This window comes from Schistocerca nitens, chromosome 5 (genome assembly GCF_023898315.1).
Source record: "Schistocerca nitens isolate TAMUIC-IGC-003100 chromosome 5, iqSchNite1.1, whole genome shotgun sequence".
Lineage (NCBI taxonomy): Eukaryota > Metazoa > Arthropoda > Insecta > Orthoptera > Acrididae > Schistocerca > Schistocerca nitens.
Genome location: NC_064618.1, coordinates 621,790,065 through 621,811,407, shown reverse-complemented (window position 1 = coordinate 621,811,407; position 21,343 = coordinate 621,790,065).

The following is a 21,343-nucleotide window of genomic DNA, read 5'->3' as shown; positions in this document are numbered from 1 at the left end:
TTCGGGAATTCCTTTTTTTTTTTTTTTTTTCATCAGTCTACTGACTGGTTTGATGCGGCCCGCCACGAATTCCTTTCCTGTGCTAACCTCTTCATCTCAGAGTAGCACTTACAACCTACGTCCTCAATTATTTGCTTGACATATTCCAATCTCTGTCTTCCTCTACAGTTTTTGCCCTCTACAGCTCCCTCTAGTACCATGGAAGTCATTCCCTCATGTCTTAGCAGATGTCCTATCATCCTGTCCCTTCTCCGTATCAGTGTTTTCCACATATTCCTTTCCTCTCTGATTCTGTGCAGAACCTCCTCATTCCTTACCTTATCAGTCCACCTAATTTTCAACATTCGTCTATAGCACCACATCTCAAATGCTTCGATTCTCTTCTATTCCGGTTTTCCCACAGTCCATGTTTCACTACCATACAATGCTGTACTCCAGACGTACATCCTCAGAAATTTCTTCCTCAAATTAAGGCCGGTATTTGATATTAGCAGACTTCTCTTGGCCAGAAATGCCTTTTTTGCCATAGCGAGTCTGCTTTTGATGTCCTCCTTGCTCCGTCCGTCATTGGTTATTTTACTGCCTAGGTAGCAGAATTCCTTAACTTCATTGGCTTCGTGACCATCAATCCTGATGTTAAGTTTCTCGCTGTTCTCATTTCTACTACTTCTCATTACCTTCGTCTTTCTCCGATTTACTCTCAAACCATACTGTGTACTCATTAGACTGTTCATTCCGTTCAGCAGATCATTTAATTCTTCTTCACATTCACTCAGGATAGCAATATCATCAGCAAATCGAACCATTGATATCCTTTCACCTTGTATTTTAATTCCACTCCTGAACCCTTCTTTTATTTCCATCATTGCTTCCTCGATGTACAGATTGAAGAGTAGGGGCGAAAGGCTACAGGCTTGACTTACACCCTTCTTAATACGAGCACTTCGTTCTTGATCGTCCACTCTTATTATTCCCTCTTGGTTGTTGTACATGTTGTGTATGACCCGTCTCTCCCTATAGCTTACCCCTACTTTTTTCAGAATCTCGAACAGCTTGCACCATTTTATATTGTCGAACGCTTTTTCCAGGTCGACAAATCCTATGAAAGTTTCTTGATTTTTCTTTAGCCTTGCTTCCATTATTAGCCGTAACGTCAGAATTGCCTCTCTCGTCCCTTTACTTTTCCTAAAGCCAAACTGATCTTCACCTGACGCATTTTCAGTTTTCTTTTCCATTCTTCTGTATATTATTCTTGTAAGCAGCTTCGATGCATGAGCTTTTAAACTGATTGTTCGATAATTCTCGCACTTGTCAGCTCTTGCCGTCTTCGGAATTATGTGGATGATGCTTTTCCGAAAGCCAGATGGTATTTCGCCATACTCATATATTCTACACACCAACGTGAATAGTCGTTTTGTTGCCACTTCCCCCAATGATTTTAGAAATTCTGATGGAATGTTATCTATCCCTTCTGCCTTATTTGACCGTAAGTCATCCAAAGCTCTTTTAAATTCCGATTCTAATACTGGATCCCCTATCTCTTCTAAATCGATTCCTGTTTCTTCTTCCATCACATCAAACAAATCTTCACCCTCATAGAGGCTTTCAATGTATTCTTTCCACCTATTTGCTCTCTCCTCTGCATTTAACAGTGGAATTCCCATTGCACTCTTAATGTTACCACCGTTCATTTTAATGTCACCGAAGGTTGTTTTGACTTTACTGTATGCTGAGTCTGTCCTTCCGACAGTCATATCTTTTTTGATGTCTTCACATTTTTCCTGCAGCCATTTCGTCTTAGATTCCCTGCACTTTCTATTTATTTCATTCCTCAGCGACTTGTATTTCTGTATTCCTGGTTTTCCCGGAACATGTTTGTACTTCCTCTTTTCATCAATCAACTGAAGTATTTCTCCTGTTACCCATGGTTTCTTCGCAGCTACCTTCTTTGTACCTATGTTTTCCATCCCAACTTCTGTGATGGCCCTCTTTAGACATGTCCATTCCTCTTCAACTGTACTGCCTACTGCGCTATTCCTTATTACTTTATCTATAGCGTTACAAAACTTAAAACGTATCTCGTCATTCGTTAGTACTTCCGTATCCCACTTCTTTGCGTATTGATTCTTCCTGACTAATGTCTTGAACTTCAGCCTACTATTCATCACTACTATAATGTGATCTGAGTCTATATCTGCTCCTGGATACGCCTTACAATCCAGTATCTGATTTCGGAATCTCTGTCTGACCATGATGTAAGCTAATTGCAATCTTCCCGTATCTCTCGGCCTTTTCCAAGTATACCTCCTCCTCTTGTGATTCTTAAACAGGGTATTCGCTATTAGTAGCTGAAACTTGTTACAGAACTCAATTAGCCTTTCTCCTCTTTCATTCCTTGTCCCAAGCCCATATTCTCCTGTAACCTTTTCTTCTACTCCTTCCCCTACAACTGCATTCCAGTCGCCCATGACTATTAGATTTTCGTCCCCCTTTACATACTGCATTAGCCTTTCAATATCCTCATACACTTTCTCTATCTGTTCATCTTCAGCTTGTGACGCCGGCATGTATACCTGAACTATCGTTGTCGGTGTTGGTCTGCTGTCGATTCTGATTAGAACAACCCGGTCACTGAACTGTTCACAGTAACACACCCTCTGCCCTACCGTCCTATTCATAACGAATCCTACACCTGTTATACCATTTTCTGCTGCTGTTGATATTACCCAATACTCATATGGCCAGAAATCCTTGTCTTCCTTCCACTTCACTTCACTGACCCCTACTATATCTAGATTGAGCCTTTCCATTTCCCTTTTCAGATTTTCTAGTTTCCCTACCACATTCAAGCTTCTGACATTCCACACCCCGACTCGTAGAACGTTATCCTTTCGTTGATTATTCAATCTTTTTCTCATGGTAACCTCCCCCTTGGCAGTCCCCTCCCGGAGATCCGAATGGTGGACTATTCCGGAATCTTTTGCCAATGGAGAGATCATCATGACACTTCTTCAGTTACAGGCCACATGTCCTGTGGATACACGTTACGTGTCTTTAATGCAGTGGTTTCCATTGCCTTCTACATCCTCATGTCGTTGATCGTTGCTGATTCTTCCGCCTTTAGGGGCAATTTCCCACCCCTAGGACAAGAGAGTGCCCTGAACCTCTATCCGCTCCTCCGCCCTCTTTGACAATTCCGTTGGCAGAATGAGGCTGACTTCTTATGGCGGAAGTCTTCGGCCGCCAATGCTGATTATTTATCAAAATTTAGGCAGTGGCGGGGATCGAAACCGGGATCGAAGACGTTTCTGATTATGAATCAAAGACACTAACCCTAAACCACAGGTACCATCTGTTTATTCCTATTAAACGACAAAGCATTTTTACACCTTGTAATTCCGCTTTTGTGTATGTGTTCTACTGGGCAAGCCAGTGTAATAATGAAGAAACTGTATCTTTTGTAGTTTCTTAGATAATGGATCAGAAAGTTGCCGCCAAAAAATCAGAACACTAAATTTGACCAAATTTACGAGCAAATATCTTTATGGATGTTAGCTCAGATTTTAGTTTAAATTACACAATTAGAAAGAGCAGCTTATTCTCTACTAGAATGCTGTTTGTTTAGCCTTGGCCCTTTATGGGGTTGAAAGATGACGCAATTCATCATGTGCAATGTATGTATTGATATGCAAAAACATGGTGCTCTTACTTAGAGTAGCAGTGACGATGGCACAAGGGTGGCGAGGTGATGCGTGATAAGTGATGCGTAAATGCGTCGGAGGCGGCCCGAGGAAAACGCGTCGGGCCGCGGGTGTGAGGCGCTGAGGCATAAGTCCGGTTCCCACTAGAGCGCGGCAGCGCGTCGTGCGGCAACGGCAGCGGCAACGGCAGCGGCAAGCGTTTTCCGCTTTGACGCGGCGGCTCGCGGAATTGGCGTTCCCATCTGGAAGCGGCAGACGCTAGCGGTAGCCAATGACGGACAGCCACTGAGGTACGGGGCGAGACCCACCGAAACGCCCAGTGCGTTTGATTAACTATATCTTACACCTACATGAAGGAAAGACGAAGTTGGGTGAAGACATACCATGTTTTCACTTTCTGTACAATGTACTCTTTCACATATTTCATTATTCATGTTTTCTCATTTCACCATAAATAGATTTGATGACTACCGTTCATGATTGTTCACTATCTCCTAACACACTGAAACAATGTACGACAAAAGAGATTATTCATATAGTTAAGCGAGACAAAAATTTAAAATGTGATACGGTAGCAGGTACAGGAAAACAGTAAGAACACAAAGGCTTGGGGGGAAGGGATGAAAGTGGAAGCCACCAGATAGAATTTCGCACAGGGCATAATGTAATCATCGCCAGCACCTTGCTTAAGAATCATGAAAGAATAATACATATTTGGAACAAAGTTTTCGAAACCAGATTTTAAATTATAAGACATTTCCTGGTGCAGACGCAAACCTACAATAATTTATTGGTTACGAGCTGCAGTTTACAACTAAAGAGAAAGTAAACAGTGGCAAATTAAGGAAATGGAACTTGAATAAGTCAACACCCACAGTTATTCGATAATCTTAAAGTTACCGTAATGCAACGACTGACTGAAACAGAGGAAGGAATCCGCTAGAATACGAATGGATATCTCTGAGAGAAGAAGTGGTCAGTGCAGCAGAGTATGTGAATGGGAAGAAGGTACAGTAGAAATCGTTACATAAAACGTGATATATTAAATTTGAGACGAGAGAAAAATATAAAAATGCAACAAATAAAGTAGGCCATAGGAAATAGAAATGTTTAAATATGACGTTGACAGAAATTCCAAAATTGCAACGCGATTTTGCACTTGGAAAACATAAGGGAATGAAAATGAGAAAGAACAAAGAAAACTTTGCTCAAAGGAGAAGCAATTGTCAAGAACTCATTTGGCAAGCCAGATCTAAGCAAATAAGAGAAGGCTAGAAAGTGGAAGGAATATGTAGAGAGGAGAGGGGGAGGGGTTGTACAAACTAACATAAGCACAATGTTAGATTCCTGTGAGATGTCTGAACACGCAAGGCAATACTGATCCTACCACTTAGCTAAGTAGACACACTGAAGAACTGCAAAACTGTGTTTATAGCATTTGCATGTTAAGAGAGAGATTTTGACAATCTTCATTAAAATATTCTTTGAAGCTCTGGAGATGTCATCGATAAAAAACAGGGCCACAAGATTATCTACAACTTGTACCGAAACCAAACTGCATTTCTAAGACTTCAATGACTTGAAAGGGAAGCAGTAATTGAGAAGGCAGAAGTAGAGAGGATATAAAATGAAGTCAGTGAATAGCAAGAAAAGCGTTCTGAAAAAGGAAATTTGTTCACATCGAATATAAATTCTAATGATTGGGTACTATTTTACAAAGGTATTTGTGTGGAGTGCAGCCTTGTATGTAAGTGAAATGTGGGCGATGAACAGTTCTATCAAGAAGACAATGGACACTTTCAAAACGTGGTGATCAATAAGAATGCTGAAGATTAGATAAGAGGATCGTGTAACTAAAGAAGAGGAACGGAATTAAATAGATGAGGAAGAGGGAAATTATGGCACAACTTTGACTACAAGAGGGGTAAGTTGACAGGACATATTATGAGGCGTCAACGAATGGGGACAAAGGGGTTGGGTGATAGTATTCTGATAATAATCATCTGTTGAAATGCTATTCTACTATTTTATCTATTAATGTAAGCAGTGAATTTACTCTTCCATGCACTCCTCCGCAAAACATTTAAACCAAAACTGAAATCAGCTGAACACCAAATCTTTCAACCACTGTCTGACAACTACTGCATTCACTTTCAACTTTCTACAACTATCACTGGCTAGCCACACACACATACAAATATAAGGAGAACAGAGATAAACAAACATTAGTTTTCAGCATATAATTCTTTAGGTTGGCAACATGTACATAAACAAACCAAACAGGAAGGGACATAAGGTGAACACACTAGTTACGACTTCAATTCAGTGTTTTCGGTAAAATGTCTACAGCTAGTGACAGAAGAAAAAAGAGCGAACATGAAAATGTGCTTATGTTCCACAAACTAAGTTTTAGTTCAACCTCCAGCATGTGACCAGGTGAGGAGAAACGCAGATGTCCGCCAAAAACTCGATTCACTGTAAGTAATCAGTTATTCAAGTAAAAAAAAAAATTGTGAACTGTTTTACAATCTGCAAAGATCACATATCAAAACAAAACTGAATCATTCTAGTTTCCACCGAAGATGCCTTAAAGTAAAAGGCAAAACGCGTCTTCAACCAATAAAGTACACTGGATATAGAAAAAAACGTTTGCTACTTCCAAAGGAAATAATCAATAGCTGTGAATACTTAGCAAATTACATCTTATGACATACCAGCAAATTAGTCCCGGTTTAACTTCTCATTCCACATGCTATTAAATGCCGTTAAAAAAATTCATCTATCCCTTCCGAAAAACTGTAGTTTCTTTCATATCTCGGTAGATAAACAGATTTTGGATATTTACCATGCGACGAAATACATGACTTTTTACAAGTTATCGTTTGCAAAAAACACTTTTCGATTTCTTGAACCGTTTACGAAATTTGCAGTTGATACAACCACATAGTTTACGACGAGCAGGACGAAAGTACCGGTCGCGTCGCGAGTGACGCGCGCACGGTCACCGCACAGCCCGTCCGCCGACATATCATTCAATATCTCGAGAACGGTGATAGCTATCGTTCTGCTCTCAGCTTTAAAAACAATTTCGATATGTTGACTAAATTTCATACGCAATAATGTATTACCTAAAATGAACTGTACGCAAAGTCCACGCAATGCGTTTTTACCTCTGCACACTCATTAAAATTTCGTATAAATGTTTACGTAAATGCGATACAGCAAGTAACCACGATGAATAACGAAAAGAAATTCGGTCCTTTATCGAGAGAAGATATCAGTCTGTAACATGCCCAAGAATCAATTTTTTCTACCGAATAGTTTCCTTGGAATCGGATGATAAGTATTTCATAGCTGCCGCCACGTCCGCGCCAGCGGTTCGGCGAAAGTTCGTGTGGCCCGGGGTTCCGCACCTGACGTCACGGTCTGCGCGTTCTGTGATTGGCGGCGCGCACCTGGAGCGCGGCACGCGGCAGCGGAAGCGGTTCGACATGTTCAAACCGCGACGCAGAGCCCGCCGCGCCGTGCCGCTGACGCCTTTTCCATGGCAATCACGCCGCTGACGCGAGGTTTTGACGCGCGGCAGCCCTAGTGGGAACCGGCCTATATTGGCGTCGCGGCACGCTGCACGTCGCACGTTGGGGTCGCCCGAAACACCGGCACATATCGCCGCGTGGCGCGTCGTTCTCTATGGGTGAATAACTGCGTCGTTTGGCGTGCGTCCACCCCAGAAGAAAGGTGGGAACTGGCGAGACCTGGCCAGTAACCGCTTTCACCTGGGCCACACCTGTCCTTATGTCTGCTGGTGGCGCCAGGCGCCACTAGAGAGCAGTACATTGTGTCGCCTAGTGGCGGGCGCAAGATGCTGCCGCCTGGCAACTGCACACTCACACTATGCGCAATATTCTAGTAAAGCAAAAGCTGCTCTTCCAAATGGTGCATTTTAAATTAAAATCAGAGGTGACCTATATAAATACGTTTGCCTCCAAATTTGGTCAAATGTAGGGTTCAGATTTTTTGAAGGTAACTTTCTGGACGATTACCTTAGGAATTACAGAAGATACACTTCTGTTATTATTAAACTGGCTTGCCAGGCAGAACATACACACAAAAGCAGAATAACAAGGTGCAAAAAGTCTTTGCCGTTTAATAAGGGATTGCGAAAGTTGACCTTAAATTTCTCGTCACGGAATTTACGCCAGACTTTGAACAGTTTTTTTTAATTTCTTTCGGTCTTTACTCATGATAATTTTATTTTTGAGTTCTCTGCATAAAACTGATCTAGAGACCTAGATTTGTAAATATGAAGTACCTTACATGCATAGCAATGAAAGTACAAACTTAGCCGTACAGAAAGGGCTGGTCCATTTCACTTTTTGTCTCATCAAACGCAGAATTTATTCCTCTATTTCGTTTGTACGAAGTACTTCATTGATAGATGAGTTAGTTTTAACGATATTACGGAAAAGCAGAGGTTAAAACGAAAATTTTTCATGAGCCTGTTAAATTGGTCCAAACTTGAAAAGTACTAGTATGGAAGCGGGTGGTCCAAGAAATTTGCAGATAGTCTCATTCAATGGAGAATTTCATGCTCAACAATTTTTAATTGCACTATGTTCTCGATATTGCGAGTCATTTACAAGATTTAATCACAAAACCGAAAAAGTACCCCTTTTTCAGGTATATTTTTGCCCCCACCACTTTTCCAACACTCCGCCAAGGGGGAAGACATAGGATACTGATACTGGGACACAAACGAAGCCATTTAAACAATAAAGTCTTCTGTAGGAATTATTTCCGATTTGTCCATACTGGATTATTAAGGAGAGTGTTGCTCGTGTCAAAACATAATAGCTTCCATTGGGTAATTGTCATAATTGTGATTTGATGGTGTGTTTTAAATTATTGTGGTTCTGTAAATTGCTTAATTGTTTTAATCTTTAATGTGTCACTATATAAGCGTTATTTGGAGCCAGTAAGCTTTATCGGGGAAAATCTTGTTGCTTGTATTTTGGTGGATTTTACTTCCAGGCCAAGCTTGTGTTTACGTAGGTGTAGTTCATCAGCCAACAGTTCTCGACTTCCTTCCATCTATGTGTTCCGTCATGTGCTACACTTAAGTATTTACCGTTTTCGCCTTATGGCGTGATAAGAAGCTGAGTTTCGGTTGGCCGATGAACTTCTATATTATGACTCTGTGTGGATGGTTGCTTTGTCCAGTTAGCTTATCTATTAGAGGCTTCTCATAAATGTTTTATCTATGTCTCCAGCGTGTAATCTGACGACTTAAGTTTTTACTCATTTTATTGAAAGATTATTTCTGTGTTCATCAGGCTATTATTGTATGTTTGTGTCTTGGGTAGTGTTCTAACTGGTTTGGTAGGAAAGGAGTGTGTGGTGAGCAATGTATCAGGCCTACTGTAATTAAATTAAGGTCCGTTCTTCCGGACCACATTGACGGAAGTGTGGTGGTTCCAAGTCAAGGAGTTTTAATTGTCTTTCTTTTTCTTTCCTTTTAATGAACTCCTTTCTTGGGAAACCTGAGTTATTTGTTGTAGTTTAGTCTAACACATTCTATAGTTGTTGGTGGCCCGCCTGTTTTCTTAGAGCCTTTGAAGAGACTCCTATGTAACTTCAATTGATGAAATCCTATCTTGCTCCTCTTACTGAAATTGGCTGTAAAAATTTCAGCAATAGTAACCAGTGACACACAAGTTTCATATTCTGAAAAGAGAATAACATTTGTTGTAAATTTAAATTTTTATACTTCTTGTTCCCATGAATGACCTATTGGAGAATTGAGAACAGGTATTTGAATTAACATTTTAGTCTTTTGTCATTTAATCTCACTGAAATACTTGATACCGTTGTTGATTGTTTATCAGTAATTGTTCTTATATGGTTTTCTTCACTTAAATACTTTTGCCTTAATATGTCAGGGTCGTGTTGACCTAATTTGTTAAAATTATTTTGGTTGAGGAATGTTGATTAAAGTTTTGACGCAAATGATGACCAGTCTTTAATTTGCCCTGTCCTTCCACTCACATCCAACCTTATGGCAGTAGTGTGTGCCACTCAGCAACCGCTAATGCTGTCTATCAAAGTCAAGAATGGCATTACCTCTTAGTAGCAACGTAGTTTAAATCGCTCTCTCCCATGTTGGATAGTGGAAGCTCTGTACTCTCAGGGACGTCTGCAGGTGTCGGCTTGTAATGTATACAGAAGCTGACCTAAAATGTCCTTCCATCTCCTTCTTCACGGGGAACTGGACGTAATTGTACATGGTGTTCAAGTAAATAGGAAACTGTTGAAGAACGTCTCTGACGTGAGGCGAGATCAGAAGTCTTCAGCACGTCTTTGGATGAAGGTATGAGCCAGATCTAAGCAGTGTTCTTCGTAACGCTCCAAGACGACGTTAACCACTACGGGAGGTAATGGAGAGCATATGGCTGTTCTGTAAGGGGATTTCGTAAAATATAAGCACATATAGAGGATGTGAGCATCAAAGTGCAACGAAGAGCTTTATAGTCTCACACAGAATGTCGTCTACCAACAGGTTCGCTGAAGCAGGGTGTAAGTGATGTATTGTTACTGTGTCTTTTTTTTTTCACCTAGTAAGGTATGCATAGGATGTTATATACACTCCTGGAAATGGAAAAAAGAACACATTGACACCGGTGTGTCAGACCGACCATACTTTCTCCGGACACTGCGAGAGGGCTGTACAAGCAATGATCACACGCACGGCACAGCGGACACACCAGGAACCGCGGTGTTGGCCGTCGAATGGCGCCAGCTGCGCAGCATTTGTGCACCGCCGCCGTCAGTGTCAGCCACTTTGCCGTGGCATACGGAGCTCCATCGCAGTCTTTAACACTGGTAGCATGCCGCGACAGCGTGGACGTGAACCGTATGTGCAGTTGACGGACTTTGAGCGAGGGCGTATAGTGGGCATGCGGGAGGCCGGGTGGACGTACCGCCGAATTGCTCAACACGTGGGGCGTGAGGTCTCCACAGTACATCGATGTTGTCGCCAGTGGTCGGCGGAAGGTGCACGTGCCCGTCGACCTGGGACCGGACCGCAGCGACGCACGGATGCACGCCAAGACCGTAGGATCCTACGCAGTGCCATAGGGGACCGCACCGCCACTTCCCAGCAAATTAGGGACACTGTTGCTCCTGGGGTATCGGCGAGGACCATTCGCAACCGTCTCCATGAAGCTGGGCTACCGTCCCGCACACCGTTAGGCCGTCTTCCGCTCACGCCCCAACATCGTGCAGCCCGCCTCCAGTGGTGTCGCGACAGGCGTGAATGGAGGGACGAATGGAGACGTGTCGTCTTCAGCGATGAGAGTCGCTTCTGCCTTGGTGCCAATGATGGTCGTATGCGTGTTTGGGGCCGTGCAGGTGAGCGCCACAATCAGGACTGCATACGACCGAGGCACACAGGGCCAACACCCGGAATCATGGTGTGGGGAGCGATCTCCTACACTGGCCGTACACCACTGGTGATCGTCGAGGGGACACTGAATAGTGCACGGTACATCCAAACCGTCATCGAACCCATCGCTCTACCATTCCTAGACCGGCAAGGGAACTTGCTGTTCCAACAGGACAATGCACGTCCGCATGTATCCCGTGCCACCCAACGTGCTCTAGAAGGTGTAAGTCAACTACCCTGGCCAGCAAGATCTCCGGATCTGTCCCCCATTGAGCATGTTTGGGACTGGATGAAGCGTCGTCTCACGCGGTCTGCACGTCCAGCACGAACGCTGGTCCAACTGAGGCGCCAGGAGGAAATGGCATGGCAAGCTGTTCCACAGGACTACATCCAGCATCTCTACGATCGTCTCCATGGGAGACTAGCAGCCTGCATTGCTGCGAAAGGTGGATATACACTGTACTAGTGCCGACATTGTGCATGCTCTGTTGCCTGTGTCTATGTGCCTGTGGTTCTGTCAGTGTGATCATGTGATGTATCTGACCCCAGGAATGTGTCAATAAAGTTTCCCCTTCCTGGGACAATGAATTCACGGTGTTCTTATTTCAATTTCCAGGAGTGTACAAACACTGGTCTTTACTTTACAGATTTTACAGTATATAACAACACAGTGAAAATAAATAATTTCTACAGGCAATGGAGGCTATGGTATGTTTTGTTGTTGTTATTGTGGTCTTCAGTCCTGAGACTGGTTTGATGCAGCTCTCCATGCTACTCTATCCTGTGCAAGCTTCTTCATCTCCCAGTACCTACTGCAACCTACATCCTTCTGAATCTGCTTAGTGTATTGATCTGTTGGTCTCCCTCTACGATTTTTACCCTCCACGCTGCCCTCCAATGCTAAATTGGTGATCCCTTGATGCCTCAGAACATGTCCTACCAACCGATCCCTTCTTCTAGTCAAGTTGTGCCACAAACTTCTCTTCTCCCCAATCCTATTCAATACCTCCTCATTAGTTACGTGATCTACCCACCTTATCTTCAGCATTCTTCTGTAGCACCACATTTCGAAAGCTTCTATTCTCTTCTTGTCGAAACTATTTATCGTCCATGTTTCACTTCCATACATGGCTACACTCCATACAAATACTTTCAGAAACGACTTCCTGACACTTAAATCTATACTCGATGTTAACAAATTTCTCTTCTTCAGAAACGATACCATTGCCATTGCCAGTCTACATTTTATATTCTCTCTACTTCGACCATCATCAGTTATTTTACTCCCTAAATAGCAAAACTCCTTTACTACTTCAAGTGTCTCATTTCCTAATCTAATCCCCTCAGCATCACCCGATTTAATTTGACTATATTCCATTATCCTCGTTTTGCTTTTGTTGATGTTCATCTTATATCCTCCTTTCAAGACACTGTCCATTCCGTTCAACTGCTCTTCCAAGTCCTTTGCTGTCTCTGAGAGAATTACAATGTCATCGGCGAATCTCAAAATTTTTACTTCTTCTCCATGAATTTTAATACCTACTCCGAATTTTTCTTTTATTTCCTTTACTGCTTGCTCAATATACAAATTGAATAACGTCGGGGAGAGGCTACAACCCTGTCTCACTCCTTTCCCAACCACTGCTTCCCTTTCATGCCCCTCGACTCTTATAACTGCCATCTGGTTTCTGTACAAATTGTAAATAGCCTTTCGCTCCTTGTATTTTACCCCTGCCACCTTCAGAATTTGAAAGAGAGTATTCCAGTTAACGTTGTCAAAAGCCTTCTCTAAGTCTACAAATGCTAGAAACGTAGGTTTGCCTTTTCTTAATCTTTCTTCTAAGATAAGTCGTTAGGTTAGTATTGCCTCACGTGTTCCAACATTTCTACGGAATCCAAACTGATCTTCCCCGAGGTCCGCTTCTACCAGTTTTTCCATTCGTCTGTAAAGAATTCGCGTTAGTATTTTGCAGCTGTGACTAATTAAACTGATAGTTCGGTAATTTTCACATCTGTCAACACCTGCTTTCTTTGGGATTGGAATTATTATATTCTTCATGAAGTCTGAAGGTATTTCGCCTGTCTCATATATCTTGCTCACCAGATGGTAGAGTTTTGTCAGGATTGGCTCTCCCAAGGCTGTCAGTAGTTCTAATGGAATGTTGTCTACTCCTGGGGCCTTGTTCCGACTCAGGTCTTTCAGTGCTCTGTCAAACTCTTCACGCAGTATCTTATCTCCCATTTCATCTTCATCTACATCCTCTTCCATTTCCATAATATTGTCCTCAAGTACATCGCCCTTCTCTAGATCCTCTATATACTCCTTCCACCTTTCTGCCTTCCCCTCTTTGCTTAGAACTGGGTTGCCATCTGAGCTCTTGATATTCATACAAGTGGTTCTCTTCTCTCCAAAGGTCTCTTTAATTTTCCTGTAGGCAGTATCTATCTTACCCCCAGTGAGACAAGCCTCTACATCCTTACATTTGTCCTCTAGCCATCCCTGCTTAACCATTTTGCACTTCCTGTCGATCTCATTTTTGAGACGTTTGTATTCCTTTTTGCCTGCTTCATTTACTACATTCTTATATTTTCTCCTTTCATCAATTAAATTCAATATTTCTTCTGTTACCCAAGGATTTCTATTAGCCCTCGTCTTTTTACCTACTTGATCCTCTGCTGCCTTCACTACTTCATCCCTCAGAGCTACCCATTCTTCTTCTACTGTATTTCTTTCCCCCATTCCTGTCAATTGTTCCCTTATGCTCTCCCTGAAACTCTCTACAACCTCTGGTTCTTTCAGTTTATCGAGGTCCCATCTCCTTAAATTCCCACCTTTTTGCAGTTTCTTCAGTTTCAATCTGCAGGTCATAACCAATAGATTGTGGTCAGAATCTACATCTGCCCCTGGAAATATCTTACAATTTAAAACGCATTTACGTACTAATTTGGTCAGAAAAATAGAAAGTGAGTGTTACGCGCTCTGTATGTGACTGCTATGATGTTTTTACAGCTCTTGTGTAGAGAAATTTGCACTTTTGAATGGAATGAAAAGTGACACCTAATAAGTAAGGAGTGACTGTTTACTTAGACACTAGAATAATAACAAATGCAAAACAGCGAGAGAAATAGTAGTAAAAATGGTATTTATTTGTATTATTATTATTATTATTATAAGTAGTTGACAGTATTATTATCATACATAGTTTGCTCTCCAATGCCATTAATTCTTTTGCTGCTTCTGCAGTATCTATCCAACTTCTCAATTTCTTTTCTTTGATGGGTTCGCTATTTCATAATCGCTTCTGACCATAACATTTGTTCCTAATAAACTGAATCCAAAACTATGGTAATCATCATAGTACCAATTCAGTCATTTCTAAATTTCTAAATGTTTTACTGAGATAAATATAATGTCTATAAGGGTTTCATTTCGGCCATCCTTCCCTCCATCAGGATTAATAATGAACTTTATAGCGGTGGTAATGCCAGTACCTGTTGGCAATATCCCAGTCTGTCTGTTTGTATTCTGCATCGACTCCTCCAGTAATTAGATATCCTTATCTCCGTCCACGGTTTCACTTTTCTTCGTCGTACTTCCTGATAGCACCAGTCGTGTAGGTGAACTGCATTATTGATTTTTCCTTTCACATGTATAATTTGTCTTTGTTTGTATTTCCTTCACCAGTATACTCTCAACTTTCCCTATTTCTTCGTAAGTTTACCAGCTACACATACAACATTTCATTTCTTAGCTTCGTTATTCACGAATATCTAAAATTCACTATTCTAGTGACGCCGGCCGGCACAAACAATTTTTGCCATGTGTGTGCTGCTTGCAGTAATCAGCTGGCACAGCTTTTTGCCATCGTGGCAACTCTCGATACGTTGGTACGACCGTTCGTCGGTAACTAGCTGTGTAACCGAAATCCAGGACTCTCCTGCAGCATTGCGACAGAGGAACTACGTGACACCTGGGGAACCGTCCGTAGCTCGTGGTATAATGGCTAGCGTTTCTGCATCTGCATCACGGGGTCCTGGGTTCGATTTCCGGCCGGGTTGGCGATTTTCTCTGCCCGGGGACTGGATGTTTGTGTTGTCCTCATCAGCTCATCGTCATCGTCATTCGTGACAGTGGATAGACTGGACTGTGTTTAAAAACTGAACAGTGCTAAAATTGTGACTTTGTGCGGGCGCTGAGAACCGCGCAGTTTTGCGCCCCACAAACCAAACGTCATCAATAATCCCGGGGAACCTGCATGTAAATGTTAGATACTGTTGTATGTAAGTACTGGCCACCCCGATGGTAATAGACATTGAATCAGCAACTGCTATGAAGCGTTCAATCACCGTGTGACCCAGAGAAACATCATCACTTGACTAGCGTACTCTGGTGCTACCAACATCGGTCCTAATCCTGCAGGAACACTCACTGTGTAGACCAGCATCAGATCGAATGGGCCAAGTATCAAACTAGTATCCTACCGGTCAGAGACCTGCTTAGTATCTACCGCCGCCAGACACCACCAGCCAAGTGTCAAGGGTTTGGATTCGTTCCCTTTATGCCATCTTTCCTGTCACCCACCGCTGCTAGATCAGTCCACCAATACGCCCGGTATGCTGTGCCAGTCTGCAGCACCAGCTACTGATGCAGCGACCAGATGGCAACGATTACCACACTAGGTCGCTCTGCTTCTGGGCCGCATTGAGCCACGAGAGCTGCAGGCGACAGTATAACAATACATCGCCTCAGGACTGTGGATACGACGTAACATTATTTTACAGCTATTTCACATTCTTCAGTTTAATTCGTTTGTATCTCACCTTTAGCCCTTTCGCAGCTGCTAAGGTCGAGTGTCGTGCCAGGCCGGCCGGCTAACGAGGGCGATCTTACTGTGCATCTGGCCGGTGGCTGCTGACTCAGCCTAACGACAGCAGCAGGCTACGGCCTCTGCAGTCTAATCGCAATTTTCAGCGAGCATACAACCACTCCTCAATAATACTGTTCATAAAACAAGTATCACACTGAACGATCACAGCGGTTATTCTTTTTGATAACCACGAATGAGAACTTCAGAACTAAAACACGCTTTCTGTTATTAGATTATCCGGGGATGAGAGAAAGTTACCTTACAATAAAGATATGAACTTTTCTATTTGTCAGTGGAAGATAATGTAACTTCAGATTTACGCTAACCTACAGATTTACGCTAACCTACAGATTTACGCTAACCTACTAAAATGCCATTAACATGAAAAAACACATGTCAAAATAAACTGACGGGAAAGAATCGCAAAATAAAAAAGCAATTAATGAAGAGAAATGAAATTTCGGGAACACATTTGTCGAGGTAACATATGTAGGTGATTAATATCGCAAGATCAAAGGTTAATAAAAGCGCGAGATATACCATTGTTACTGTGAAATGCTGGTACATTAATAACAAATGTAATACCAGGATTTTGAATGCAAGCATGCAAAATTTCAAGCATTCTATTGTACAGGTGCCGGATGTCAATTTGTGGGCTGGAGTTCCATGCCTGTTGCACTTTGTCAGCCAGTACGGGAAAGGATAATGCAGTTTTTGGATGACGCTGGAGTAGTCGTTCGATGATGTCCTATATGTACTCGTTTAGTGACAGATCGGGTGATCTAGCAGTCCAGGGCAGCATGTCGACAGTCTATAGAGCATGTTAGGTTACAACCGCGTTATATGGGCGAGGGTTAACCTGTTGGAAAACACTGCCTGGAATACTTTTCATGAATGGCAGCACAACAGGTAAAATCACAACACTGACGTACAAATTTGCAGCAAGTGTTCGTGGGATAACCACGAGGGTTCTCCAGCTGTCCTACGAAATAGCATTCCAGACCATAACTCCAAGTGTAGTACCAGTTGGTCTAAGACGAACACAGGTTCATTGCATGCCCTCATCTGATCTCCTTCTAACCAAAACACAGCCATCACTGGCACAGACACAGAACCAGCTTTAATCAGGAAACGCAACTGACATCACCATGGCCTCCAATGACCTCACGCTTGACTCCAATGAAGTCGAAAATGTCGGTGGTTTGGGGTTAATGGCATGCACGCCACTCCGCATCCGGCTTGGAGTTTTCCTTGAAGTGAGCGAGTTGTAGCAGTTCATTTTGTCAGTGTGGTGGTAACTTTTGCTCAAATAGCTACTGCAGATGCCGTACGATGCACCAGATGTACAGTGGCTGCATTCCTCCCAAGTCTTTGTGCCGTGTGGCAGAAGAAACATCCAACTTTCAACTCACCACGTGCAATCTCACAGGCAACTGACGCTCACGATCGTTCAAGTGTGGATTTAAAGCAAACCTCATTTGCATCATCATAGCGGCGCTACTAGAGCTACTCTTACGCGATTGTTGTGAAATCTGAATAGACCTCAGCTATCAGATGTAGGAACGCACCTACCAATTTCATTTATGTCCCAAAACTACTTCATGCTCTTGTGATATTTTGCCGTGTTTGTATACGGTTTTAAAGCGACCAGCTCTTTGCGAAGACACCCAAAACTCGGACCGTCTTCTGTTTCGCCCCACAGCAGGTGTTGCCCGAGACACGCTAGATATTTTGCTGCATTGTACTCATTTGTAATATTTGATGGGTAAGTTCTGTAGGATAACTGAGGCCCTTCAGATTATACACATATCAAAAACGTTTAGCATCACCTCGGTTCCGGGAGTTCCGGAATCTGTACAGAAAAGTGGAATAGGAATCAACATAAACATCATATCCGCACTTTTTATTGCTTATGAAAACCACACGTTGCATGTGATACCATCATACAACGAGACTTTCAGAGGTGGTGGTCCAGGGTGCTGTACACACCGGTGCCTCTAATACCCACTTCCACGTCCTCTTACATTTATGCATACCTTTATTCGTCGTGACATACTATTCACAAGTTCATCAAGGCACTATTGGTCCATAAAGTCCCACTCCTCAACGGCGATTCGGCGTAGATCCCTCAGAGTGGTTAGTGGGTCACGTCGTCCATAAACAGCCTTTTCAATCTCTCCCAGTGTGAGGTAACAAGTACTGAGTTCTCATTTAAAAATATGACCGAAAGAAACATCCTGCAGGAATGGTGAAACGGACCCTGTCGGGCAGGACCGTGTACCATAAAGGGCGCAGATTCACCACGAGATGGGGAAACTCACAAGCGTATATTGTCTATTGAGGCCTAAGCGCTGTAGTGTGCCAGTGAGACAGACGAAAACCTACGTCCTTGAGAAGCCCAGTAGAAGTCTTTTGTGGCCAAGGAGACGTAGCAGTGTTAAATATGGCGGGAATGAGATCGGCCATTTATGAAAACTATTTAATTCTGTAGTAATGCAAGGAGTCAAGTGATAGTAATTTAAATCTGCCATCCTCCATAAACTTTCATGGTGATCCTAATAAAACTTTAATATTGATCATATCTATAATAGTTTAGTATTTTCTGTTAAAGTGAAATTAACGGGTTTTCTAACAAAGACCTGAATGCTAAAATCTGAACGCTTTGGTCGATCTTAAAGATCGAAATTTTATATAGAAGTGCATCATTAAAATGACAAATGTTGTAAATATCGGGCTCTGTAACTTCATTTGTTTAAAATATATTGTAAATTTACATTATCAGTATTTTCAGTTTAGCATCAGACCATCATTTCATCCACACAAAACACATTGAACGATGACAGCATGACACCTTATTGAATCATTAGGTAATAGAATATTTGTTGTAAGGTTTAGTGCATAATAGTTACTTTAGTTCTTTATTTATTTATCAGAAAGCACATTGGTGCAAAGCTACTGGCCGTGATATTCCAAGTTAAGAAGGAAATTGTATTGGTTCTATGTTAAAGAATGTAACGTTTATTATGTACTGTATGTTATTGTTACTTTATTTAGAACGTGAAAGTGGTGAAGCTTTGATTATTTAAATATGTTAAAATGTAAAGTTATGTAGAATAAGCTGTAGCCAATCAGATGGACGACTTCAGGAAGGGGAACTGCGCTAGTCAGTTGAGCGAAGATATTCAGAGCGGGGGAATCGCTGTGGGAGACGTGCAGAGGGCAGTTCTGGTCTAGACACCAAAGAGTACAGTTCGACTGGAGACACCACAGGGTACAAATCGGATTGAGACGCGAAACCGGACAGTAGTTCTTTAGGCAGGTAGAAGTGACACGACTTAAATAAGTTTTCGCATAGTTAATGAGGCGGAGTGTCGAACTTGTATTTCGCGATGAGATTGTGAATGATCGAACCGTGTCGAATTGATATGCACTCGAGTGTAACAGTAACTCTAAATACGACCACTTTCGCTATAGGAAATTGGAATGTGTTGGTTGAGGGACCAGAATCTTTCAACGTGTTGAACCAAGGTTGGATTTTGGAACGTGTTAGTTTTGTAATATGAACTCTGTAAGCTCCCCGCAATAATTATGTTAAATAATAATGCAAAATGGAACCAAGCTTAAACTCCCCACAAAATTGATAAAAGAAATTGACCAAAAACCACAATAATGTCAATTAACTAATGAACCATGTAGGAAATGTAACTTCCTAACAAATAATAATGTCTGGTAAATCTTTTTATGGGCAGCATCGCTGACCTTCGGCCCTGTGAAATAATTAAATCTGATAATTTTTTACCTCAGTAACACTGCATCTATATCTGCTCTTATTTTTCGGCACAGCTCTGTGCAATACTGGCGTATATTTAATTTTGATTCTTGGAGGAAATGCATAGGAAAAATTCTTTAAATTCAAATCAATGCTTTTTCTTCAAAAAAGTGGAAAAATTCTTTAATTTGAAATGATTACTTCTCTTTAAAAGATTAACTTTATAGAAAAATTATTACTGGGGCATTTTTTGAACAAATTAATTACAATTAACATACGTTATTAGCTGAGCGCAATGCTGCTTCATTACCTTCTACAATATTACACATCGTCCACCACAATCCCGACCAGATTCGGAAGAACAGCACGCCGTCGACGCATGCCGACGCCCGCTCAGTACAACCGTCCACTCGCTACATGCAACTGCCGACTGACTACTATTGCAGACAGAGTGCAACTCGCAACTGAACACTCGCGCGGTCAAGCGCAGACTAGCAACGATAAATAACTCTCTGGTCAGAGATTCTGTCATGCCTCGCCATCGCTGGTAATGAATACATATGAAACGTACGCGTTTCAACTCTGGAAAGCTTAGAATTGGATTTGAATTCTGCAAAGTGTTTCCAAAAATATTATCTAAACTTCGATAAGCAGGATCTTCCGCAAAAGTTAAATGTGAGATCCATTCAGGACTGAGTATTAAGTTTCCTTAATAGTTGTGAAATTACAATTGCAATTCTCACAGTTAACGACATTCTGTGACCTAGGTCCCAAGTCTATGGCAGTTTCGGCAGTTTGCGTAGGGGCTCTGAGCTACGAATTTTGCAACAGTGTGAGCACCGAGTTTGGCAATGGGTAGTAGCAATAAAAAAGTAATGCGAAAGAAGAGGCGACATCGAAAGTACGTTTTTACAGCCAACAGCGGCATCTTCAACGGCGATTCATCGCGCAGCGGTGATTGCAGTACCACAGCTGAGGCCACGAGATCTTCAGCGTCGGCTTCAACTGCAACATCGGCAGCAATCCATGGCAGAAGGATACAGCACGGCAAAGCTAAGTACCTGTGCTGTCAGCGAGTTTATGGATGGTTCTGTAGTTCAACCACCAAAAATACACGTCGCTAGTATCAAGCAATCGGCCAGATTTTGTGAGTCCAAAAATACTAGCGACCCGCTTAGCCGGAAGTCGGAGTGGGAGAGCGTGATCGACGGTGAATTTAGTAGGGCAAATAGTCCGACATCAGGCAAGGAAGATGCATTTGAAGGAGACATGATGTCGCAATTAATGCGAATGATAAGAAGATTAGGAAAAAATGATTCTCTTAAAACCGAGATGGTTGACGTAAAATAAAAAATTGATTTTGTTAAAACCGATATGGTTGACGTAAATATAAAAATTTATTTCGTTCAATCTGAAATAACTTTGGTTGTGAAAGACGAAGTAGGTAAAATGGCTAGTGGAATCGAGTAATTGATAGACGGAAAATTCAAATCCATTCCGGAGGAAGTGGGCAAAATTTCTGTTGAAGTTGGGATACTTGACGCAAAGGTAGATCAAGCTGAGA